Source organism: Chinchilla lanigera, unplaced genomic scaffold, assembly GCF_000276665.1.
Source record: "Chinchilla lanigera isolate Chin_1 unplaced genomic scaffold, ChiLan1.0 scaffold00075, whole genome shotgun sequence".
NCBI lineage: Eukaryota > Metazoa > Chordata > Mammalia > Rodentia > Chinchillidae > Chinchilla > Chinchilla lanigera.
This window is the reverse complement of record NW_004955476.1, coordinates 11,229,515-11,251,953: the sequence shown is the minus strand read 5'-3', so window position 1 is coordinate 11,251,953 and position 22,439 is coordinate 11,229,515. Positions and strand designations below refer to the sequence as shown.

The 22,439-nt window shown below is 51.1% G+C and overlaps 1 protein-coding gene across 8 annotated transcripts in view; it reads right to left on the bottom strand.

The window, feature by feature from the left end:
* The window catches only part of Chid1 (chitinase domain containing 1), a 29,597-nt gene extending 24,388 nt beyond the window's left edge, over positions 1 to 5,209 (bottom strand). The window contains exons 1-2 of one of the 8 annotated variants that reach the window (XM_013502940.1): positions 4,778 to 5,209; positions 4,059 to 4,210 (exon numbers count right to left, since the gene is read on the bottom strand). The gene's annotated coding sequence lies outside the window, so the exon portion shown is untranslated. The other 7 variants (XM_005401799.2, XM_013502942.1, XM_013502947.1 and 4 more) reach the window with 7 other exon arrangements.
* Between the last annotated feature and the right edge of the window lie 17,230 nt (positions 5,210 to 22,439).

Here is a 22,439-nt window from a genome sequence, read left to right as displayed (position 1 = left end):
TTCTGGGAGGCTGAGGTAGGAGGACTGCAAATTCAAGCCCAGCCTGGACAATGTAGTGATTTAGCAAAAACCTGTCTCAAAATAACAATAAATAAATATACAGAGATGAGGCTGTAACTCAATGCAAAAACCTTGGGTTTAATCCCTAGTACTGAAAAGGTAAAAAGAAAAGGAGGAGGAGGAGGAGGAAAAAGAAGTGGGGCAGGAAGAAAAGACAGACACCCCAGTGAAAAATGTTCCACTAAAAAATAAGAAAGGGCTAGGCATAGTGGTGCATACCTATAATCCCAGCATTTGGGAGGCTGAGGCAGGAGGATTGCCACTAGTTTGAGGTCAGCCTGGACTACGTAGTGAGACTTTGTCTCAAAAAACAAAAGAAAGAAAGAAAGAAAGAAAGAAAATAGGAGGAAGGGAGGGAAGAAGGAAGGAAGGGGGCTAAGAATAATAGCACATGCCTGATATCCCAGCTACTCAGAAGGCTGGGCCAAGACAGTCCCAAGTTTGAGGCCACATGAGCAGCTCATCAAGTCTCTGTTGCCAAGTAAAAACATTAGAAAAGCTGGGATGCAGCTCAGTAGCAGAGTCACTTGCCTAGCGTGTGAGACCTGGGGTTCAGGTCCCAATACCATAGGAAGCAAGAAGAGGTACAATATAACATGGGCACTTAAAGCCCCAGGAATGAACAGCTCAGCGTCACCCAGTTACACACTCCAAGCAGAGGGATGGAACGGGACAGAGAGATGACTGCACCAGGGTCTGACAACACCTCTTAGGCTGAGGGGGAATTTGAGCTGGGAAGAGGTTTGCTGATGACAGTCTGGTCACGTACATCACACTCCCCAATGTGTACTCCTTGTGTTCTCCAGCTGCACGCTGGGGACTCCCACACAGGAACCACGCATGGACAGTTTTTGGTTTTTCTGGGGGTGGTTACTGGGAATCAAACTCAGGACCATGCACCTGCCAGGCAGTCGCTTATGCCACTGAGCTGTATCATCTGGCCCCAGGAATCATGCATAGGACTTAACATGTCTGCGCGCTGCACACAGACAGGCACCACAGCTCACAACTATGCTGGTTAACACATATCACAAAACCACATTTATGCAGCACAGCCCTGCTTCTCCATGTACATATCCACATGGAAAAGTACACAGAGCTAGGTCCCCTACACCTGGCTATAATGTCAGCTACTCAGGAGGCTGAGGCAGGAGGATCCCATGCTTGGACGAAGGACCCTTGCATTGAGCAATATCCCCAGCTATATTTATTTTACATACTTTTATTTTTAAATTGGTAAATTGCCTGGGCAGGGCTCAAACTTGTGATCCTCCTGCCTCGGCCTCCCATGGTGTTGGGGTGTGCAATATCACGTGCAACACCATGTCCAGCTGCTCTGAACTTCTTTTTTGCCTTTTTGAGACAGAGTCTTACTACACAGTTCAGGCTGGTCTGGAACTCACTTTGTAGCCCAGGTTGGCCTCAAACTTGCAATGATCCTCCTGCCTCAGCCTCCTGAGTGCTGGGATTACAGGCGTGCACCAGCATGCCTGGCTTGCCCTGAACTTCTATTAGTTGTACAGTTTGTTTTCAGATTCTAGGCATCTGCCTCTTTGCACTCTCTGAGGGCAGCTGGGCAACAAGCATGGCCCAGCCAGGCTGTGTCCTCTGAGCCCTCAGGACATCAGGTGTCCAGAAGCCTGTTACCTAGTCTGACATCCCTGATGCTCAGCTGCACCCCAGCTGTGGGGCTTGCCAACCACAAGCATAGGCAGGCAAAGTCATGGGCACCACAGAGGATACTAGAACCTAGGCCAAAGAGGCCAAGGAGCCCCAGCCGGGCCTAGTTGACCCAGTCAGGAGACACCAGAGCCAGGGCCACCCCAAACTCCTGGCCAGGCACCTGGAGGGGCACAGGTCACCCCTTTTCACTGTCATTTCCCTGGGTCTTACTTTGGTCTTCCCCCCAAACTGCCCCCACACACGTGTCAGAAATGGCAGGTGCAGAGCCCTGGGAAGTTACAGGACAGATTCAGGCTGAGGAACTAGGGGTTAGGAGAGGAACACACAGGTGTGTAGAACAGTACCATGTGCTGTGCATGTAGCCTCGGGCAAGGGCAGTGACAATTCCAAGAGCCACAGCAAACCTGAGGGGTGAGACCCAGGCCAGATCACAGTTCTCCATGCCCAGTATCCTCCTCACCAGCCCCTCTCCAACACCAGAATTTGAATCAAGGGGCAGCAGTCTCCTGCCACTCAGCCCTCCATCTCTCTGCTGTGACTTCAGGCTTGGGCTGAGTGGCTCACACTTCCAGGGATTGGGGATCAGAATCACCTGCAGCTTGCCTGGTCAGGCTGAGACTGTTCAGCCCTTTTCATGACTACAGATAGGCTTTCTCTCCCCTGGGTGACAGGGGTCACAGAAGTGATGAGAAACCAAGTAGGAGAGATCCTCCTGGGAAGTGGTCTAGGAGTAACCCACGGGGCTGCCTGGGTGTCCATGCCCTGCTGTGGTCTGCTCCTGTAGCAGGCCACTGTCCACCTACCTCGAGCCCTGCCATCTAACACCCTCTAGTCTCCAACCTCCAGGAAGAAAGATGAAAGTAGAGGGGGCATGTCTAGACACATGCAGGAGGATGGTGGGCCTGTCTGCTTCTGTACCTGGCAGGGAGGCACCAGAGGAACCTGATGAGGCACAAGGCCAGGGCCAGGGCTGCCACTGACCACTCATACCCAGCAGTCTGTCTATGGGATGAAGCTCTGGGATGCAGGCTACTCCTGAGTGCTGGGTTCCACCTGCCAGGGAAGTGTGTGATTTGTGAGGCGTGTCCAGGCTGCCACACTTCTCATGGCCACCCCGACACCACTGGTCAGTACTCCAAGGCCGACTTTCCATTGTGCTCTTCACATAGCTGACGCCTGAGTTCTCACACATTGTTCTTGCACCAAAATGTGTGATTTCTCCAAGTACCAGTGACACTCCTTTGGGCAGAAAGTGGAGGGGGCGACATTGCCCAACCATGTCTCCGAACCTGCTTCATAACAAACTTAACAGTGATGCTGGGCCAGGTGGCATACACCTGTAATCCCAGCACTTGGTTGGAAGATCCCTGCAAGTTCAAGGCCAGTTGAACTACAGAACCAAAAATAAACCCAGCATGGTGGCACATGCCTGTAAATTCCAGCACTCAGGAGGCTGAGGCAGGATTGCTGAGTTTGAGGCCAGCCTGGGCTACATTATTGAGTTCAAGGCCAGGATGAACTATGTAGTGAGACTCTGCCTCCAAACAAACAAAGAAAATAAACAAACAAACAAGCTAACAAGGAAAAGCAGACTGTTGTTGCTCTTCTGGAGCTCCGAATCCCACAGCACTGGTAGACCATCTCACCAGGGTTGATGAAATATAAATGAATTTCATGCAGACCCACAGTAAGAAATGAGCCAGCAGGGCTGGGAACACAGCTCAGTGGAATCGTGCCTGCCTGGCAAGCATGAGGTCCTGAGTTTGGATTCCCAGTACCAAAAAGAAAAAAAGAAGAAAGAGCCAGCACCCCTGCTGAGAGTAAGAAGCTGACTGAAACTAACTCTCCTCAGTGACACACTGACTTTTGTTAAGAACCGGTTTCTAACCCTTAGGCTGACTCCTGAGAACGTTAATAGGTGCACCCATAGATGCGCCCTAGGTACCTGTGACTGAGGCCACAGTGAGGTGCCTGATTGTCTCTGTTGTATCGTTAGGGACTGGACATTCTGCGCGGCAGGCTCTACCACTGAGCCATACCTCCAAACCCTTAGCTGACTTTGATACCAGAAAGGCGGCTCTTATGACGTAGAACAGTCGTCATGTTTGTGGTCACCTTTGAGTACACATTTTGGAGCCGACCAAGTTTTGTGGTGACAGGTGTATACGCTCAGAAATGAAGGGGGAGTAGGAGGCAGAAATCACAACCCCGGGTGATGTTTATTGATCACGTGTTGCACGCCAGCCTGGTGTTTGCCCACGGTTTCCTCCACAGCCCGGGACATGGTTACCCCATTCAAGGATGTAGAGACTGACCCAGCAGGCAGCCTGCCGCACTGGGGCGCGTGGCCACGGCACTACACCAATTTCACAGCGCAGTGGAAACAGGACTGCAATGAGATGGCGCAAGGTCCAGTTCTGTCACCAGTCTGCTGTCCTTTGACCTCTCTGGGCTTCAGTACACAGACCTGCGAAGCAAGGGGCAGGCGAGTCACCCTTCAGCGTCGTGTCTCCAGCCCTGTGCAGAGGAGACCCGGCTTGCTGCACCCACAAGCTCAAGGGGCCAATGCGCGCCGTCGGGGACACCCACAGGCCCGCGCCCTCCTGCCGGGACCTGCTGGCCACCACCACGCACACCGACTGCACTCCCCGTCCGCGCCCCCCGCAGGACTCCAGTACCCCGCGCCTCTCTCGCTCTGCGCACGCTCACTGCACGCTCCGCCGGCCCGCTCACCGCCTCCTTCCACAGCACCTGGTCTGGGCCTGGGTCCCGTCGCGCTTGCTCCTCACCCGCGCACACACGGGCTCGCACTCACGCGTGCTCACGGGTGTCCACACTCGCCACCCTCACCCTCGCGCGCTCTCACACTCCCCGTGCGCCGTCCCACTGGCTCGCTCACGCGCGCCCGCCGGCGCCGCCCGCGCCTCTCGCCCGTCAGGACCCCGGCAGAGTCTCGCCGCCCGGCACGCCCGCCACACGGGGCGGAAGCCGAAGCACCGGAGGAGGCGGGGCAGAGCGGCCGCACACGGCTCACCTTCATGTCCGGAGGCCGCCCGGACTCCTAGCGCACGACCGGAAGACACAGCAGCGCTCCGGAAGTCCCGCCTACAGCCCGCTGCTCTCGCCACGCCAACTTCCGCCCGCCCTCTGGCACACTGGGCGGGGGCGGGGGCGCGCCGCAGGAGGCCGGAACCTATGGGTGGGGTTTGCGCTCCACGGCTCCCCAGTGCGGCTGCTCCTGGTGACTTAGGCCTAGCTAAAGCAGGGACGCCCTGTGTACCAGGCCAAATCCCACGGGTCCGGGGTCCGGGCTCGCCCTCCTCGCCTCGGTGTTGCAGGTTGAGGCAGCGGGAACCAGGAGACAAACAGGACCCGGAGCTCCTCTCCTGGCCCCCGGGAGGAGGGGGCCTGCCTCGCGCGATCGAGTGCGCTTCTCGCCACTTAGTCCCCAGCGGCCAGGCCGCACGTCACTCCCCTGCTGTTCCCAGCAACTTCCTGCAGAAACCTTAGGGCCGGTCCCCACCCAGCCCGTGCTCCAGGACGACTGTGGGGCCGCTTCCCCATTCCTGCTTCCTTGGAGGCTTCGCCACGAGGGAGTTTGGTCGTTCTTTCTAATCACGTTTCCTTCTTTCTCTTCCTCAAATTTTTGCCAGCTGTGTCCCAGTCTTTACAGAGGGGCTGGGCGTGTGTGGGGAGGCTGTCTGCTTTCCTAGCATCCAGCTCAGCACCTCGTTGCTGGCAAGTGGCCCATACGGTGACCCCTAGTGGAGCAGAGCTCTGAAGAGGGCCCCTGAGCAGTGCGGGGAGCCCTGGGAGTCGCAGTCATTTGAATGGGAAAAGCATTATCTTCTGTAGGACCCTCTCGAGGTCTGAGGTCTTTGAACTAAAGAACAGAACCCACTCTGGGTGCACCCCACTCCCCCCGCAGAGCCCCTCTGGGCCGGCTGGAGCCCTACTGAGTTGCCACCACACACTTGGCACCAAGGGGCCCCAGGTCCCTTGGCTGAAAGTGGCTTCTGTCAGCCACAAAAGGCGAAGAAAGTCATGACCTAAGCCAGAAACCCTGAGAGCCAGAGCCCTTACCATTTCTATGAGTGAACCCTGAACACAGCTGTGTTTCATGTTCAGATTTGTGAAATATGTAAGGTAACTTGGGGTTTAGTTTACTACTTTGAACGTTTTAATCTGTTTGAGTTCTTGAGATTTCTGAGACTTCATCGTCGATTCAAGTAGAAAGTACAGGACAAAGGATACTTTATAAACTCACAGATTCAGTTTGCCTGGGCATAGTGGCTGAGGCTGGAAGATTGCAAGTTTGAGTCCAGCTAAGCTACATAGTGAGAGCCCTAAAAGTCCAGAAAAAAATAGGGCTTTGAATTTTTATGTTCAGTAAGCTGATCCTTATTTGAAGGATGATTTGAATTTAGTGTATGTCTGAGTATTACCATCTTGCCCAGGCACTATGCTAGGCTTCAGCACTTTCTCCAGCTTCTGCCAGGATGGTGAAGGGTACCCTGGCTAAGACTCAGCTGGGCCCAGCTAGGGCTGCCCCTGAGGCTTCCCACTTTCCCCATCTGCTTGCGGTGGACACTGGAGGGCAGGAGGGGAAGGGACAGCCGCTGTGCACAGAGGCGGCTGCAGAGTCAAGCATTTCTGCCGCTGACTGAAACCTTGCTTTTCCTTTGGGAGAACCTGCCCTGGTGCACCTGGCTAACAAGGTGCCTGCCTCTTGGGGACAGCCTCAAGGTCTCCCTAGATTCCTAGGGGACCCCAGCATGTGGCTCACACCCTGAGGCAGGGCTTGTTTCTTCCCTGGGCTGGCCAGAGCCCTGGGTGGGGTGAGGGTAGGGCCCTGCCCTTGCAGATGGCCCTGGGCTGTTCCTCATTTGCCAAGTCAGCACAGGCAAGGCCCTTCCTGACAGTGACAGTGGCAGCCCCGTGACTTGCCTTATTCTAAGGGGAGGCCTTGGCCAGGGTCACCCGGTAAGCGGGACACAGTCCATAACTGCTGACTGTGTCCTGTCTGTCTTGGCCTGGGGAGATTCCGGCTTAGAGACTGGAAGTCCAGGAAAGGAGACACACACCAAGCCTCCTTCACAGAGCCCAGCCCTGTGGTCACACATCCTCCCTGGGTGCTGGGATAAGCGAATGCAAGGGAGCCGGAAGCAGGAAGCTGCATGTGCACATCCAGGGTTTCTTGGGATGGAGCTGCAAAGCCAGCACAGCAGATTCTTGTCTGTGTGCCTTGTGAGGGCCCTGCTGGCTAGGCTGGCCTTAGCCAGGGTGACATCTGTGTAGAGGACTCTGGTCACAGCCTGTGGGCGCTGAGCCCCAGGGCAAGCATCAGAGCTGGTGTGTCCCTGCTCTGTGTGTTAGTGCTGTGAGTAGGGCTGTGTGTTCCAAGGCCCCAGGCACAGGTTTCCTCCTCTCAACATCCTGCAACCAACTCAAAATCCTCAAAACCAAGGGGAGGGGGCTGGGTGTCTGGCCTCCTGGGAATGTGACCTTATTTGAAAGCTGGGTCCTTACAGGTGTGCTCACATTAAGGATCTGGGATGGGATCATCCTGGATTAGGACAGGCCCTAAATCCAGTGAGTGAGGTCCCCAGAGAAGGAGAGACAGACATACGTAAGAAGGCCATGTGAGTACAGGGGCATAGATGGGTCACAGGGCTCCTGCCCAGGGCAGCAAGGACACTGACAGCTGGTGCAAGGCCTGGGGGGGAGGTCCCCCCTCCCTGCCTCCAGGAGAACCCCTTGACTGCACTTCTGGACTCCAGAATGTGAGGGATAAATTCCTGTTGTTTGTAAGCATCCGGTTTGTCGTAGTTTATCACATTGTCCTGGGAAACCCATTCTGCTCTGTTGAACAGCGCTGTGATATTTTCAGTCAGTTGCTTCCTTTCCTGAAACTTTTTCTTAGGCCAATCTTAAAATGAACGTGTCTTATGCCAGCTCACCCTGGTGGGGCCCAAAAGGGAAAGAGCCAGGGCTGAATGCCAGGGACAGAATGAGTGCCAGCTGAGATGAAGTGCTTGCTACATAACATCCCAGGTCAGGCTGGCCGAGAGAGTCCAAGGACTCGGGATGTTTTGGGCTCCTACTGTAGGACAGAGAAGTCACAGCATCCTGGGGAGGGCTGGGACTTTCAAAGCCACTTCACCAGCGCCTCTCTGGCTGGTGTTATCTGCTGCATTGCTCCTGTGTTCCTGATTGTTGACAGTGGTATTAAGACTCAAGGAGCTAGGCATAGTGGTGCACTTCTGTAATCCCAGCACTTGGGAGGCTGAGGCAGGAGGATCTTTGCGAGTTCGAGGCCAGCCTGGGCTACAAAGTGAACTCAAGGCCAGCCTGAACTGCATAGCTAGACCCTGTCTCAAAAAGACCAAAAAGACAAAAGAAAAAAAAAGAAAAAAAAAGAGGGGCTGGGGACTTAGCTCAGCGGCAAAGCGCCTGCCTGGCAAGCGCAAGGTCATGAGTTCAATTCCTGGTACTGGAAGAAGAAACAAACAAACAAACAAACAAAAAAAGACTCAAGGAGAGAAGCTGGGTATGGTGGCCCACACCTGTACTTCCAGCACTCAGAAAGCTGAGGCAGGAGTATCCCTGTGAGTTCAAGGCCAGTTTGAGCTGCACAGTGAGACTCTGCCTCAAAAAACAGACCAAAAAAAGACAGAAGGCAGGGATATGAAGTGGATCTGATGGCAAGACCTGGGCAGCATGGGGTACTTCTCAACATGCCTCAGACTCAGGAGCCCCAGAAACTGAATGACAGCCCATATTGTTCTTGGGTTCTTGCACCCTCAGGCATGATATCAGGTATTCATTAGGATTGGCTGGGATAACACATCCCCTAACAACAGTGGCGTAGGCAGGGGCTGTTCTAGCTGGCATGGTTGCAGATGGCATGGTGCTTGTCCTTGTGGATCAAGAAGGAACTCCTATCAATTTTTTTTTTTTTTTTGTATTGAGAATCAAACTCAGGACCTCATGCTTGTCAGGCAGGTGCTATGCCACTGAGTTATATTCCCGGCTAGAATTCCTTATATCAAAACCAGGTTTTTGGGCTGGGGATATAGCTCATAAGTCCTTGCCTGGCAAGCCTGAGGTCATGAGTTCTATTCCCAGTACCAAAAACCAAACCAAACCAAAACAAAACAACAACAACAACAAAAACAGGTTTTCTAATTCACAGCACTTAGGAGGCCAAGGCAAGAGGAAGATGAGTTTGAGAATAACTTCAGCAACTGAGCAAGACCTGGTCTCAAAAAATGAAGCAATTCGGGTTCCCAGTAGAGAGGTGGAAGAGGGGCCAAGAACTCAAAATCATGTGTTCCAGGGCCAGGGAGAGAGCTCAGCGGCAGAGCACCTGCCTAGCAAGCACAAGGTCCTGAGTTCAATCCCCGGTACGAAGAAAAAAATCGTGTCTTCCAAATAGCACCTCTGTTATGGGGTGATTTGTTGCACTTCAAAATCCTGACCTCACAGCTAAGTGTGATGGCACACTTGTAATCCTAGCACTCAGGAAGCTGAGGCAGGAGCATCGCCATGAGTTTGAGGCCAGCCTGGGCTACATAGTGATTTGAAGGCCAGCCTGAACCACATAGTGAATGCAAATCTGTCACAAACAAAGTCCTGACCTCAGAATGTGCCTTTACAGTAGCATTTCCATACTGTTTCTGGAGGCCTGAAGAGAACCAAGGACAATGCGCAGTAAACACGTTATTCTGGTTGATTGTTGAGGCACAGGGTAAAAGACACTGACTATTTGGAGCTGTAGTCGGTGCATTGAGTACCAAACAAATGAGGTGCACTGCGACAAAATTTCCCATCAGAACCCATGGAGTATCAAATCCCATGAGGAGCAGATGTGATTAGTTCAGATGAGGGGCCTAACCCTATAGATTGTGTGTGTGTGTGTGTGTGTGTTTCTGGCCCTAGAGATTGAACCCAGGGCCTTCACACTGAGCTACATCCCCAGCCTCTTTCTTTTTTTCTTTCTTTCTCTCTCTCTCTCTCTGTTTCTCCCTGTCTCTTTTGTTTTGAGATAAGATCTTGCTCAATTACCCAGGCTGGACTCCAACTCATAATCCTACTGCCTCAGCCTCCCAGAGTGCTAAAATTACAGGTGTGTGTCACTGCACTCAGCTTTTTTTTGTGGTACTGGAGATTGAACCCAGGGGTTGATGCATGCTAGGCAAAGCAACATCCTCAGTCCTTTTTACTTTTTTTTTTTTTTTTTTTTTTTAATTTGAGACAGATTCTTTCTAAATTGCTCAGTCTGGTCTCAAATTTGTAATCCTCCTGCCTCAGCCCCCCAAGTAACTGGGATTACAGGCATGTGCCACAACACTTGACTACGATGATGTTTTTTCTTTCCTTTTTGTTTTGTTTTATTTTTTTGAGACAGGGTCTTGCCTTGAGCTCACTATGTAGCCCAGGCTGGCCTCAGACTTGCAGTAATCCTCCTGCCTCAGCCTCGAGAGTGCTAGGATCACAGGTGCATGCCACTACAGCTGGCTATAATAGTGTTCTTGCAGAAGGTAAGGGCTGGTGGTGTAGCTCAGTAATAGAACAGTTAACTAGAATGCAGGAGGCTCTATTTGATCCCCAGCACTGAAGGAGGAAGAGGAGGAAGGGGAAAGAAAGAAAGATGGAAGAGGACATCAGGGAATAGACTTGCAGAGGGATGACCATGTGAGGATGCAGGAGGAGATGCCACCTGCAAGCCAGGGAGAGACATCCCAGGAGGAAGCTGCCCTGCCGCACCTCATCTTGGTCTTCCAGCCTCCAGATGTGAGCCTTCCCCTCACATTGGCTGTGCCTGGCAACGTAAGCTGCAAAGAGGGCTGGGAAATGTAGTTATTCTGGATGCCACCTGCCTGCTCCATCAAGAGTTCAGTGACTGCAGAAGGAAGAGGGGTCAGCTATCAGATCTTGTGTCCCCATGTATGTGTATTCTGGGCTCCTGGGGTATGTGCTACTTCCTGCTCAGAGGGTCTCCTGGTTAAGAAATGGGATAATGCAGTGGCCAAAGTTCTTGGGAAGGAAATACTGTAGGAAGGCCGAGTGTTCAGCCATGCTCTGCAGGGCTGTTCCCGGGTGGTGAAGGAATTTGACCACCGCCATCCTGGTCAGGGACCCCTGGAAACCACCCCCCTCAGCACAGCTGCACCCAGGACTTCCAACATGGTCAGCCCGGCTGTGGGAAGGAGCCACTGCTTCTGTGTGATCCTAGCCTCATCCTGGGGAAGCCACTGCCTCTCGGCTTTTGGCTGCCGCAAGCCTTGGTCTTGGAGGAGAGCCGCAGCCCCTTTCACTGAACTCCCCTTCCCCACGACCCTACAGAGGACCCCATTGCCTGTAGAGGGCAGCTGGTCTGGTCTCAGTGGTAGCACAGTCCCTCTCAGGTCTGTTCTGAAGTAAACCTGCCCTGTGGAGCTCTTCTTTTCCTTTTTCCTATCATTTGATGACCTGTACAGGGAGGGGTTGAGGGGACTACTCCAATATCCTCCACCTCTTCTTTTTGGGGCCCTACTGCTTCCCAGTGGTGCCTCCACCCCAGTCCTCTCCTTCTCCCCTCTTCCTTATGAGCTTTAGGAAGTCATCTGCTGTTTCCTGCTAATCCTGCAGTCAGCATCAGACACTCCATTATCCAGCCCAGGACTGGTAAGATCGGCCCATACCTTCTCCCAGGGGTGCTTGGGAAGCATATATCCATCCCAGACCCTCCGGGGGCTCTGCAGGGCCGGGGTCTGGGGTGGACTCTGCAGACATTGGAGCACAGACACTTGCTTGATCTCTCGTAAAAACCTCTGACATGGCTGGGCCATGTCTACAAGAGACTTTCCGGGTCCCTAGTCCTGCCTGGGGGCTGCCCTAACACAGGGCTACATACACCTGGCCACTCTTATCAGTTACTATGGGCTCCCACATCTTCAAATTCTGGCAGATAGTATCAGTTACTATAAGTTCCCAAATGTCTGTACCTGCCCAATCTCCAGAAAAGCCTTCTCTGATGTGCCTAGGCCATGTAGAGAATCTTAAACATCCAAGGGGTCTCACAGGGCTGCAGTGGTCTTCTGGAAGATTGGAGTGGGAGGGCAGATACCCCTTTGGGTGGCCTTCTAAAAATTCTTTTGCCCCCTTGGTTTAAAAGGGGATATTTGGCCAGGCATAGTGGTACACGCCTGTAATCTCAGCACTTGGGAGGCCGAGCAGCAGGGTTGCTCTGAGTTCGAGCTCAGCCTGAACTGCATAGAGAAACCCTGTCTCAAAAAGACACACACACACACACACACACACACACACACACACACACAAAGCCTAAATGTCTCATTTTATTCTCCCAGTGGCCTAAATTTGGCACAGTTAATTTCCAAACTCTTAAGCACATGCAGCCCAGGGAGTAACTCGGCCTTCCAGCCATGTGGCCCCTGCCCTCCGGCAATCCTTCCACTCTGACAGGTGGCAGGGATTCAGGGGCTGGTCATGTCCATGTTCTCTTTCCTATGAATGACTTGGCACAGACTAAACAGTGGCTGGGTTCCTGCTCAGAAGCCCTGGTAAATATAGCAAGGAGTTCCTCTGGGTATCTTAGGCTCTCAGCCTCACTGGGGAAGACGTACACCTGATTGTTTCCTCAAGTCTCACACCCAGTGAGAGAGAACACATTGGGTGGGCAGCTGAAGCTTATGCAGATAAACTCCACCCGCAGAATCCAAATAACCTGATACACATGGTGGCAGCACAGGCAGTTCCATAAATAGCCCCCACTAACCCTGCCTGGACTTACCGGGAGGGGGTTGGGGTCTTGAGGGGCACAGTCACATGAATAGATGCCTCCTGGCTGATATGGAAGAGAATCCATATAAGATAGTAAATTATGATAAATTGAGAGAGATGACTCAGGGACCTGATGAAAATCCAGCTCTTTTTATGTCCTGCCTAATAGAGGCTACGACAAAGTATACTGCGATAGCTTGTGCTTAGATTCCCCGCTAAAGCCTTATGTGGTCATAGGTGGGGCTTTTTCAGAGGTGGCTGGATCTAGAGTGTGTGATGCTGGGGTCAAGGGTGTGTGATTACTAAATCAGTTCACTGATAGGTCTGGCATAGTTCTGGATAGGACTAAGGCTGCCCCACTCTGGCTGGATGAAATATAAAGAGCAGAAAGAGGGCCGGTGCACTCTTTTCTCTTGTTTGCTTTTGCTGTCTTCTGCTTGCCATGGACTGTTTCTCCTCTGCGATACTCCTCTGCCGTCCATTCTGTCTTGGCCCCAACTGATTATGAACTAAAGCCTGAACACACTGTGAGCCAAGTAAACCTTCTTCCTTTAACTTTGGCTGTCGGGTATTTTGTCTTAGGCATTAGAAAAGTAACTAAGACAGATGCTAATAAGGATCCTGAGTCCAGATAAGGACAGGTCTTCCTCCAGCTCCACTTCATTTCCCAGTCTGCTCCCAATATTAGAAAAAAAACTTCAGAAGTTACAAGAGGTATGCCAGACCTCTGGAAATGAGCTCATAAATGCTGCCTTCCACATGTATAACTCAGAGGATGAGCAACAGGCCCAAAAGAAAAGACAAACTGAATTAAAGTACTAAATGCTTCCCTCCACTACTCACACCTCTCACACAGAGGGGTCTACCACCCTGCCCTTTTCTCCCCCTCCTGGTACCTGTTGTAAATGTGGCAGTGATGGGCACCGGGCAAAAGCCTGTCCCAATCCTCGTACTCCAACTAGGCCATACCCTACCCGTGGCCAGTGGAGACGCTGGAAGGTCGAATGCCCTTCCAGCTTTGCTACAGCCTCACACAGAAAGCCCCCACCCACTTCTGACAACATGTCTCCTGCTGGCTTTAAGGATGGAGGACTGACGGTGCCTGGGATCCACTGCTCCCATGCAAAGTGAATCTGAGGACCCCAGGTGTTGGCCTGCTTGGAGGGCCCAAGGGAGGTTTTTGCGGGCGAGGTCCTAAGGTTAAGGAACACACGTGTGCAAGACAACAGCAGGCAGCATGGAGCAGAGCAGAGAGCCAGAGCAAGAGTACAAGAGAGCCGCCTGCATCTTTATTGTATAAGTCTTATACAGGTTGTTACCTCATATTTACATTCTTACATAGTGCTGTAACTAGCGCGTGCCTGTTTGCCTATGCTAAGTCACGGTTACATAACTGTATCCCACTGTGCGCCTGTGCTAGACAGGCAGGGTCATGTCCTCAGGTGTCCTTAGGTGCCCCTGAGCTTTGAAGCAGTCTGAGTGGTTCCCCACGCCAGGGTACTTGGGACCATTTCCAGTATGGCCATAGCTTTCCTTATCAATGCTAGACCAAGCCTTTCTGTTCTTCTTCAATTCCAAGGGCCACTTGCTTGCTCTCCTATTCCTGTGGTTGGCATAAAGGGGCTCCAAGAGCACTCCTTACAGATACCCCCCTGTGTATTATACAATAGACGGAGTGAGCCTCCTACCTTCATTGTTAGTTATTCCCCACTGCCCACCCCTTACTGAGCAGGGACCTCATGCATAAAGTGGGAGCCATGCAATATACGCCCACCCTGCCTGAGCCTACAAGGTTTTCACTTCTCTGCAAGGAGGAAGAACCAAATCAGTATGCTGATGCCAGCTCCACCTCCATAAAATGGCCTCTTTTAATCCCTCAGGTTTGGTACACTAGTACCCCAAGAATAGCCTCTCAATATACTCTTATAAAAATCTTATGAAAGAATTCTTATTTTATTTCAGTTCCCCAGTACCCCCTTACCCTGGAAGGATTGAGGGGAACCAAACTTATTCTTTTTTTTTTTTTTTTTTGAGACAAGGTCTTGCTATGTAGCAATCCAACTCACAGCAATCCTCCTGCCTCAGCCTCCTGAGTGCTGGAATTACAGATGTGTACCACCATGCCTGGCCCAAACCCATTATTGATTGCCTTCTTGGGGCAGGAATATTGATCTCCACCAGCTCTCCTCATAACACCCCTATTCTTCCTGTCTTCCTTCCCTGTTCTTTTAACAGACATCATTCTGAAGTTTGGACTCCCAGCCTCCCTATAGCCAGATAATGGACCAGAGTTTATCTCTCAGATTTCTCAACACCCAGCAAAGTCCCTCAGCATAAACTGTCATTTTCATATTCAGCTGGGCATGGTGGTGCATGCCTGTAATCCCAGTACTCAGGAGGCTGAGGCAGGAGGATTGTTGTGAGTTCAAGACCAACCTGGGCTACAAAGTGAGCTCAAGGCCAGCCTGAAGTGCATAGCAAGACCCTGTCTCAAAAAGACAAAACAAACAAACAAAAAATCATATTCCTTATCTCTCCCAGTCATCAGCAAAAGTAGAAAGTGCAAATGGGATCTTAAAAACACACTTACTAAACTCATAATCCAAACATAACAATATTGGATTCACCTCCTCCCTTTGGCCCTCCTCAAGCTAAGCACTATTCAGTGTAAACCCACCATGCTAAGCCCCTTTGAACTGATGTACAGAAGGCTCCTTGCTGTTAGGCAGTTGGATCCCAACTTCCTAGAGGACTAGAATCCTTCACCTCTACGTCCTCTACTCTCACTCCTATTTTTAAAAAAATTTTTGATGTTTTTTTAATGTTTTGGGGGGACTGGGATCTCATCCCTGTTAAATGCAACCCATACCTCCTGTGGTCATAGGCTGGTCATCACCTTCCCCAATCATCTTATATCAGTCAGAATTTACTAGAGAAACAGATATAACACAAGATATACAAATGTATAAGAAATTACAAGATTGGCTTACAATGGTCAGCCACAGAGTTGGATGAGAAGCATGCAGAAGGTGTCTGTACACTGGAGACTGAAGGGTTCAGTTCAAGGTCTGGAGCTCACCGCAGTGTCCCGTGCAAGTCTGTATCAGGATGCCAGTGAGTCTGTGACAGCAAGCTGAGAAGTCTGCACCAGAAGGCTGAAAGATCCAAGGCGGCAGCCAAAGAATCTGCACTAGAAGCCAGGAGACAACGTCCAAGCTGTAGGTGAAGACTGGAGCTCCTCCGAAGAATGGAACCCCTCTGCCCTTCCTCATTTCCCTTTTATATCATCTAGGTCATGAGCCATCCTAGGGTGGCTCCTCTGCACCCCAGGGTGTAGAATTGCTGAGCTGATTTAGTTAAACTTCTAAACTTCGCAAGTGGACACAATTAATCAACCACTACATCCTCGCTGCCTGGCTTGTTCAAGCCCCTCTTTATGCCAGGTGACTGGGTCTACATGAGGGCATCACTAAACGCCTTGAGCCCCGAATGGGATGGACCTCATCAAATAATCCTCACAACTCTGATAGTGGCTAAACAAAAGGCTTTCCTCACTGGGCTCACTTCTGTATTGTAAAACTGGTCAAACCTCCCTCGTCTGCTCCCAGACAGGGCCTGCTGTAGTCTAGGTCTCACGCTTACTACCACCAACAGAAATGAGTGGCTGTGATGCTTTCCTAACTTCTCAACATTTTGGCAGAAGAGCTACCCCTTTTCTCCTCCCAGTGCAATCTTCTAGAAATTCTCTGTGATCACTGACTTCAGGGAAACTTTTGTGACTTTACTACCACCTGAATAGAGTTTTTTCCTTTTGTACCCTCATTCTGTTTTCTTCCACTCAGTAACTCAAATTTCTTTCAGATTTAACAGCAGCTGAACTAACAATGGGAATGGATAATCACTGCCAGTGAGTGATAAGGATCTGCCTAATTTCTGGGAGTTGTCCCTCTGGGGTAATTATGGCAAGAAATGTGGTTTCACGAGCCCACACCTGTGCACAGCTCCACAGTGTCTCCCACTGCTGGGTGTGTGCAGAAAGTCCCACAGGTGCAGGCGGAGGTCTCTCCCGGTATCTTCCAACAGCAACAGCTGAAAATTGGACAGCTTTGTCTCACTGAAACATGCAAGGACCTGAGTGGGAGGGACACACCAAGCCACAGAGAGTTTGCTCTGACAAGGTAGAACATGGTGACAATTCATAGGATATGCTATCCCCAGTGGCTGGGGTGGGTAGTATCTGAACATGTTATCATAAGGGACCCTATTATATGGTGTGTTGAGCAACATTCTGACCCTAAATGCATAGTAGGATGGATACCTGAGCATTTGTGCCTTAATGTCACATATGCTAATATTGCCCATGTGTGGTGGGATGGACAAAAATACTATGGAACAGTTCCCAGAGATATGGGTCCATCATGACATTTATGGGTCTGTAGCCAGTATGGCTGGCCATATCTACCTGCCAATTGGACAGGATAATGCACATGGGGATGTCCTTATATTCCTGACTATATTTTCCCCTCTCTCCCAGCACCCCCAAATTGGGGTGCAGTCTACCATGGATGGCATGGTATAAACGTTCTCCCTCGTCATTTTCCCCTATATCTATGACCCTTCTGGGAGTAGCTGTCATTAAGGTAAACTTGGATGTAGAGGCCTTAGCCCAACATCTAACCCATGCATTAAATGCCACTCGTAGAACTATAATTTTATTAGTAGATGAAACATACCAAATGAAAACAGTATTTTTACAAAATGGCATGGATTTAGATATCTTTACAGCTGCCTGAGAGGGCACATGCAACATGCTTCATACAACATATTGTACTTTCATCCCAGATAATCGTGATGATGTAACTGCAGCGGTGCAGGACACAGACACAGAGATCCAGGCAGCATGACTAATGTCCTGGGACACCTTGCAGAGTCCATGGGATTTGTGGAAGTCCACTATCCTATCTTGGACTTTTCCTTTCATAGTGCCTTTATTGCAATGCCTAATCAGCCTGTTTCAAAGATTTCTCACCGACAGGATCTTGGCCATTTTCACAGGCAGTAGCCAAAGATCACATCAACAGGGGTTTTCTTCTTCAGCCCAAACCCCAACAATTGCCCGCCCCCTCAATCAGCAAGAAGTGATTAAGAAAGAGATAAGCTGCCCATTTTCCTTATCTAACCAGAGAGTCTGCAACAAAGGACTCTGACCACTGCCATCCAGGTCAGGGACCCCTGGAAACTGCCCCTCCCAGCACAGCTGCACCCGGGACTCCTGACACAGTCCTGCTTGTCCTAGGGCAGCCACTGCCACTGGGTTCACTCAAGCCCTGCTCTTGGTAGGGAGCCGCAGCCTGTCACTGAGCCCCTGCTCCCCACGACCCTACAGAAGACCCCATTGCATGTAGAGGGGTCTACAGCTGGTCTGGTCTCAGTGCCAGTGTGGGCCCTCTCAGGTTTGTTCTGAAGTAAACCTGTCCTGTGGAGTTTAGACCTCTCTTTCTTCTTTTTCTTTTTCCTGACAGGCACTGCTGTTGCAGCCAGGCAAGAACAGCAGTGCTCCTGATGCGTTCTGTGTATTTGCTGTAGCTCTGGCTGGTGATGTTTTTTAGCTTACATTCTTCCTCTCAAGATAGGATTCCTTGATTAAAAAAAAGAAAAAAGAAACAAGTTGTATTATATACCTGTACCAACTCCCTAAGATGATTGTAATATGCATGTGCTACATACATGTCCTAATAAAATAAAAGTTAAAAAAAACAAAAGGTAGGACTCCCTCTGTTTTGGGGGCAAGTGGGTGTCAGGAGAACACTCATTTCACAGCCTTTGTGCAGGTAGGCTGGTTCATGTGACGGGATTTGGGGAAGATTGTTTTTGTTTTGTTTTGTTTTTCATTTTTTGGTCTTTCTAAGACAGGGTTTCACTATGCAGTTCAGGCTGGCCTTGAACTCACTTTGTAATCCAGGCTGGCCTCGAATTCACAGCAATCCTCCTGCCTCAGCCTCCCAATTGCTGGGATTATAGGCATGTGCTACCACACCTGGGTCCTATGTGATGGGATTTTGCTCAACAAGATGTAACTGGAAACCTCCAGATTCCATTAGAGTAAGGAGATTGTTCTCCACCTTTTTTTCCCCTTTCCACTGTCTGCGTGTCAGGCGGATCATGTGTCCAGAACCCAGCGCTGGGTGCCACGTGTCAAGGGATGTGGAGCCTCTGCTGGTCCGGCTGTGGGCGCTGGTAGCCATTCCTCCAGAGTAAGAAATTGTTCCCTCTTCAGTCACTGTATTCTGAGGTTCACTTGTTTGGCAGCTTGGCCTTCGCCCTCACACATCTGAGAGATAGAAAAGCTTTCAACCAGATCAACAGCCGTGCACGTGGGCCTGTGCTGGTGAGAGCTGCCGCGGAGGGGAAGGGTGGGCAGTGGCTTTCCCTGGTGCTCCAGCAGTCCTTCCTGCACCCTGCTCCTCCAGCCTGGTTGGGCAGGTGCACCGAAGGGGCTCGAAATCCACATCATGAGGGGTTCATGCTTGGCTTTGGGTAGTGCAGAATCAGGTAAACCAGGCCACACATCAGAACTGCCTAGGGTGTTTAATTCCCCTCCCCAAAAGCCAGGTATAGCAGCAAATGCCTATGATCCCAGCACTTAGGAGGCTGAGGCAGAAGGATTGTTGTGAGTTTGTGGCCAGCCTGGGCTACTTAGTGAGGTCAAGATCAGCCTGGACTACATAGTGAGATCTTTCCTATCTCAAAAAACCAAAAATACAGTCATCCCTTGCTATGTCATGCTTCACTTATTGTGGCTTCACTGTATCGTGGGTTTTTAAAAAAACTATAATTCTGTATTGTGGAGTTTTTGCTATATCATGGGATTTTGTGGTATATAGGTATTCATATAATATTTATGATTTCAATTATTTTTGCCTAAAATTTTAAAATATAAAAAATGTTAATTCAACATATTAAAAGAATATTAAATTGAAATAAAATACAGTATGTATTTCATCAGCAGATGAATATTGTACTATACACAATGGAAATGCAGTACGCCACTACCAGTTATGCAAGTTTGCCAATGTGAGATTGTACACTGCACACTATTGGCTAATGGAATGGAAGGTGACCAACTATAGCACTGTGTTCTGTATCCAGGGTGCTGATTGGCTCAGTGACCGTAGCGTCCCTCTGTTTGCTCTCCTGCACTGTGCCCATACATTCAGAATCTCTCCTTGTCCACTGCACATTGAGTACCTATATAAATTTTACATGTTGTTATAATTATATAGGTTTAAGAGTGTAGAAAGTGTTTAAGAGCATATGAAATGTTTATAAGAGTGTGGGAAAGGTTAATAAGAGAGTGGGAAAGGTTTATAGGAGTGTGGAGTTTATAAAGCCTTGCTGGGGATGTAGCTCAGTGGCACAGCTCCTGCTTGGCATGTACGAAGTCCTGAGTTTCATTCCCAGTACAAAAAAAAAGTTAATATAAAGCCTTAAAATACATGTAAATAATAAAATAAATATAATGCGACTATTTCATGGACTTCCACCTATCAAGGGGGTCTCTGGAACGTCCCATGATAGGTGAGGGATCACTGTAAATAAATAACCAAACCTGTCTCAAAAAAACAGAAGTAAATAACCAAACCACACAGAACCAAGCCAACACTAGCTGAGCTTGGTGGTATGTGGTTGTAATCCCAGCTACTTGGGAGGCTGAGCCAGGAGGATTGAAAGTTCAAGGTCAGCCTGGGCAATTTAGCAAGAACCTCTCTCAAAATAAAATTAAAAGGACTGAGGATATGGCTCAGTGGTAGTCTCATATAGTAGGCATGAGGCCCCATCTTCAGTCCCAGTAGAGAAACAAGAAGCCAGAAAACAACCTGCACACGGCAGCAAGCAGGCATGCCCAATTACACAAGAACCTCTGGGTGATCTGGGCATCAGCGCACCGCTGCGGACAGGAGTGCCAGGGTCTCTGCTTAGCTTCTCCTGTCCCTGTGGTTGTCCTTGTGCCAAGGGGAGCTGCTGTTGCGTGTGTGTATCCCAGCCACGTTCAGGCCTGGCCCTTGTCTCTCTTCTGTGAGGTCCACCCTGGGGTCCAGTAACCCCTGACCTAAGGGCAGCCCTTCTCCTAGTTCTACTGTTAAGTCCTGGTAAGGATTTGCAGGACAAGGTTGTGATGATGTCACTGTGACTTCTCCTCTGCTCAGGGATGTCTGCTTCCCCTGTCCAGGGTGCCCCTGGGGCTCGTGTGAGGGTGAGGGCTCTAGTCACTGTCACTACACCTGGACCCCCTTTTTTTTTTTTGTACCAGGAATCGAACTCATGACCTTGTGCTTGCCGGGCAGGTGCTTTGCTGCTGAGCTGTATCTCTGGCCCTGGACCCTTCTTGATTGAACAGAAGCAGTGCCCCAGTTCCAGAAGACATCTGGGAGGATGTATGTACCATATAGCTATTTCACAACTGTCTGAATTCAGCTATGTCTGCTCTGGGCTCTTAGTTTTGGGTAAGATGGGCAGTTAACTCCCCAGCCCTTCAGATGAGCCATTAGAAGTTTGAGCACGTCACTGTCCTGCAGGTTGTCTGGCTTCATTTGAAGTGCTCACCTGCCCACCTCAGGGGTCCTGTCCACACTGGCACCCCAGGCGTGGCAAGGGACACTGTTCCCAGAGCCTGGCCTTCCCTGACAAGTCACACCTGGTGACCACACAGCAGCCCCTGAGTCCCTCAGGGCTCCAGCTACACCTGGACCCTAACCTCCATTTTCTGTAAGGATTATAGTCTGAAGCATTGCAGAGATTACAGAAAGGCTATGTGTAAACCGACAGGCAGTTCAGGGGTCATCGGGGCCAGATGGGGCCAGGTGTGTACTGAGACTCCAGGATGAGGTGGGAAAAGAGGATCTGAAGGACCTGGCAGGGCTGGTTGGCACAGTTGATTAGAGCATGAAGGACTTGGCAGAAGGGGGGTCCTCTGAGACCCCAGCTGCACTTGAGTGCACAGGAGGACAACTGCAGGGGTCTCGGAGGCAGCGCTGAGGTGGGGTCTTCAGAGCTGGAGGAGGGGACTTGCTGCTCCCGTTTTTTTTTTTTTTTTTTTCCCCGGCTCTTTCTTGAAGAAGCCCCTGCAGCGCCCCTCCCCAAGCTCAGCAAAGCTCCTGCCCGGCAAGCCTGCTCTACGTGGCACAGAATCGTCCCGGTGTCCCAAATCAGCCGTGAGTCTTCAGGTGTGTGTGTGACGGAGCATTCTGACGACAGCGGACAGGCTGGTGGGGAAACATCCCTGGCCTGCTTCCTCTACCACATTCCTGTGGGAAGGTCAGTCTTCGGGTGTGGGGTGGGATTCTGGGGTGGACTTTCCTCCAGGACCCCAGCTGGCTCTGCTCCTGGCCTCCGGAAGGTGGGGAATTTGCAGTCGTGGAAGGACTGAGGCAGCCACCAACTGGGTCTCGGTCCCTTGGAAGACCCGGGGCTCAGTGGGAGTCCCCTGGCCTGGCCTCTCACTGGGATTGCAGCGCTAAGCCAAGGTGGGGACAAAGGTCTCACTGGCGGGTCTGGGCCAATTCCCGGCACAGGGCCCGGATAACCCCTGAGAGGGAGCTTCCTCTTCAAGCCATCTGGCTCCACAAAGGGGACCTCTGCAGGGCCATCTGCGGTCCAGAGTCCCTAAGGGTCGCCGGCGGCAAGGCCCTGCCAGTTCCTCTGTTGAGTCCGCAGGGGCGATCCTATACTCCACCTGGCTGGGCTCCAGGCAGCAGCCACCTGCTGCAGTCCTGGGCGTGGGCAGGCAGTCTCGCTCTGGGCCTCAGCTTTACCCCGCCTGGGGACGGCGCGCTGCGACCGCCCTGGAACTGGCGGCCGGGTCGCCCTAGCGCTGCGCACGCGCACTCTCCGCAACCCCGCCGCCGTCGCCG